The sequence below is a fragment of the Schistocerca americana genome, chromosome 6, assembly GCF_021461395.2.
Source record: "Schistocerca americana isolate TAMUIC-IGC-003095 chromosome 6, iqSchAmer2.1, whole genome shotgun sequence".
In the NCBI taxonomy this organism is placed as follows: Eukaryota; Metazoa; Arthropoda; class Insecta; order Orthoptera; family Acrididae; genus Schistocerca; species Schistocerca americana.
Genome location: NC_060124.1, coordinates 125,717,438 through 125,721,749, shown reverse-complemented (window position 1 = coordinate 125,721,749; position 4,312 = coordinate 125,717,438).

Below are 4,312 nucleotides of genomic sequence, written 5' to 3'. Positions count from 1 at the left end.
GAGGTCTGCCATACAGTTCTGAAACTTTACGTGCTTTTAGTCTTCCTTGTTGGTTGATTGAAGGTTTGAAGCCGTCGATCGAGGAGGTGGCGACAGTCACTCATTGTCGGCCGTCGCTGTTGCAGAAGCTGGATGTTGGCGCGCCTTCTTCTCGACACGGTCACCAGGCGAAACGGGCTCTTGATGTGCGCCAGCTAATGCTTCCCGTCCGCGACACCATGTCAGAAACTATCATCGCGAGTCGAGCGCAATTACATGCTGCCAAACCCCGAAAGCGCGGCAACTCGCGGGAGCGTCACACAACACCTGCTCCACTCGCTACTCCCGCCAGACCCCGACTGTTCTGCCCGCGCTCCACGCGGCAGAGTTAACACTACCAAAGATCCTACACACTTTGATTCGTCACACGACCTATCGACGTAATCGTTCGATAGCAGTTTTCCCTAGGCAAGACCCAGCGTAGAAATACAAATAATATTTACGAAACAAACCAATTATACATCGACATGAGTGCATAAATATATATATACAAACAGTAAAACAATTACAATATATAAAGAGACAGAAATGTCATATCTTGAGGTAACAAAACAAGGAAAAAAAATAATAGTACAATAGATGGAAATAGGAGTATATGCATTTCCGGCGTTACACGTGCCCCACATTGTCTGAGGATGTTCGTGTAACGTAAACAGACTCAGAAAATGTCCCAAAAAAGAAACAGCGGAAATGCATATGCTCAAAACATGAACAAAATTTAGCATTCGTCTAATTAATCATAAATCAAGTTTTAGACCATAATAATTGAGTTGGGACACTCCTAATCTTATTCCACTCTGTCATCTTGCACAAAATAAAACAGGTTGACAACATATTAAAATTCATAGAAGATATAGAAAATGGTTTAGCTATTCCAAAATCATTAAAATTCGTAACACTATGAGAAATGGAATACTATTTGCAAAATTAATCAGAGTACATGGTCATAAAAACAGGTAGATCAAAATACGCAAGTTAATAATTAATTACATAGAATACACATTTTTACATAACCTTTTCATAATTAATATCTCGTCATGAGATTCCACTTAACGCTAAACAAGAAAATAATATTCAGTAGATCGAAAAAAACATAAATATTGACAGCAGAATTCTTTCACATCAGCTGTCCGGGAAGAAAAACTATTCCGCCTTTCGTACTCGCAAGTACAAAGAATGCCGACAGCGGCACAAGAGCCAACAGCAGCACAAGAGCCGACAGCGGCTCGCCTCGCCAGTATTGTTGCGCCCGCGTGTGCGGCACGCTTGATCTCACTCGCCCTTGTGACGGCGTTTCCAGAACGTCCGTTTCACTGAATTCTTTAGGAAAAACTCACTCCCGAGTAATCTCAAGGAGTCCCTTAATACTATCACAGTGGATAACTCAACACTGTCCATCATCACACGCATGTACTAGCCTGAAACTTAAAACAGCGTCTAAGTACATCGGCAATGACTAGTGAAACACATATTCATGAAATCTTACAGCTAGTTACAAAATCATATTTACGTTGCTTAATCTACTGTGACTCAGCTGAAAACTTAAATTAGCAGCTTGGATTTTTCAATTGATAAATAATCACTCTCTCTTAAATCATTTAGTCAAAATTAATTACTTATTAATTACAACTTCTTTAATGTCCTCTTGGTCAGTCAAAATCATGGCAATCTAGCAAACTTTAAATCTTACACTCTATATTTACATATTGTACAAATTACCCATTGTGTGGTATTAATCGATCCTAGGTTGGTACAATTTCAAATCTATTATATTTCGTATACCTAATAGCTTTCCAGAGCTTGGATACTCTAAGCAATAAGCATTTGTGTGAGGTATACCAATGACTTTATATGGTCCATTATAAACAAACTTAAATTTAGAGATTTCATTGTCTATCTCGCTCGATTTCTCATGAGCTTTTACAAGTACTAAGTCTCCGATCGCAAACTTAGCAAAACGCGCTTTAGCGTCATGACGACGTATGCGAGCATCGGCTTTAAGCTTCATTACTTCTCGCAAACGATCTTTTTTCACACCAATACTAATGTCAATCCGTGGAGGGAATTTGATTATCTCTTCCACTAAACTTTTACTTCTGTCATCCAACAGGATTTCCTCTGGAGAAAATCCCGTCGATTCATGTCTCAAGGTGTTCATAATTCTCTCAAATACTGCTACATATTTGCCCCATGCCCTATGGTTGTGATGGCAATAGGTACGGCACAGTCGGCCTAGCTCGCGCATATACCTCTCAGCGGGATTCCCAGCCGGACAATAAGCTGAAATATGGATCACCTCGACCCCATTACTTTCCAAGCCTTCATTCCACAACTTAGAAGTAAATTGTGCCCCATTGTCTGATAGAATCGCCTTGGGCTTACCAATATGAACAAAATAATCGTTCACAAGCTTGCTATAGACTGCTTTGGCTGTAGCTTTCCTAATCGGGTATAGTTTGATGAACTTGGAAAAAGCTTCTAGCACTACTAAAATGTAAGCAAAGTTTCCTGATGACTTGGGCAAAGGTCCGTACAAGTCCACGCACAGTAACTCAAAGGTGTCGTTAGGCCTTATACTTTGCATAGGACCACGACTCGTACAGTTGGTAACCTTCACCTTCTGACATAAATCGCAAGTTTTCACTCTGTCAGTAACTCGTTTTAACATGTTGTTGAAATGCACTACTTCACTCAGCTTTTCCGTACATTTCTTTGGTCCACAGTGACCATACGCCAAATGGTAGTAGTCTATTATTTCCGTGACGTATTTGCTGGGCCAGCATACCCGCCAAATATTACTATCTTCACCCTTACGTATGTACAAGATATGATCGTATATCTTGTAATACTTCCTTAATTTCTCTCCTTCTGGACTCTTTTCATCATATCGGGTTTTCACCATATTTAAACAACCATCCTCGTTCTGATGACGACGTAGATTCTTACAAATGTTCATTATTAATTTACGTCCCTCAACTTCTTTAAAATAGTACAATTTGACCACTCCATCTGCCTCATCTTTCAATAGACCTTGATTAGACTCGGGCAACCGCGACAGCGCATCCGCTACGCAATTGTCGGTCCCTTTTACGTAACAGATGTCATAGTTAAATTGCTGTAAATACAGCGACCACCTAGTCAGTCTTTCGTGAAGTAGTTTACAATCCTTCAGATAAGTGAGCGCCTTATGGTCCGTATGAATAATCACCTTACGGTCCCATAGGTAACCCTTGAACTTCTTGAATCCCCACACGATAGCGAGACACTCTTTCTCAGAAATCGTGTAGTTTCGCTCACTTTTTGATAAAGTTCGACTCGCGAACGCTACCGTCCGGTGTTCCTTATCCTCTTCTTTACCAACTTCTTGGAACAGTTCTACCCCCACCCCGTAATTCGACGAATCCGTTCCCAGATGGAAGGGTAGCGATAAATCAGGATGAAATAGTATGTTAGATCTTAACAACTCGTCTTTTAATCTCTCGAAAGCGGTTTGACACCCGTCAGTCCACACAAACGGAACATTTTTGCGCAAGAGGTTATTCAAATTTTCATCATTAAACACTTGTCCTTTTACAAATTTACGGTAAAATCATGTGAGCCCTAGAAAACTTTTTAACTGTTTCCTAGACTTGGGTGGAGGACAATTCTTTATTGCCTCTAGTTTCTCTGGGTCTTTCGTAATACCAGCAGTGGTAATTACATGCCCTAAAAATTTCAGTTCCTGCTTCACAAATTCGCATTTCTTTAGCTTTAGAGTCATTCCGCCACGGCGCAATGCTCTAAAAACTTCATCTAACAGGTCACAATGGTCATGCCAAGTGGCATTGGCCAACAATAGGTCGTCAACATATACAGTTAATCTTGAACTCAAAGCCGGTCCTAGCACTTTATCTAGGGCCCTGATGAACACGGACACAGATATATTAAGTCCAAACGGCAGTACTCTATACTGATAACACCTGCCCGCAAACAAGAAGGCGGTGTATGGCCTAGATTCTTCTTCGAGTTCTATTTGCCAGTAACTAGCCGTCAGATCGAGGCTAGTCATGAACTTAACGTCATGAAAACGTTGCAAACTCTCCTCCATACTCTCTGGTCTGTCTGTTTCACGTTGAACGACCCTATTCAACGTGCGTGCGTCAATCACAATACGCACACTACCATCCCGTTTTGCTACAATGACCAAACCGTTATTGTATGGACTTGTACTTCTTTCAATCACTCCCCATTCGATCATCTTATCTATCTCCCGTTGCACTGCTTCCTTTTTGGA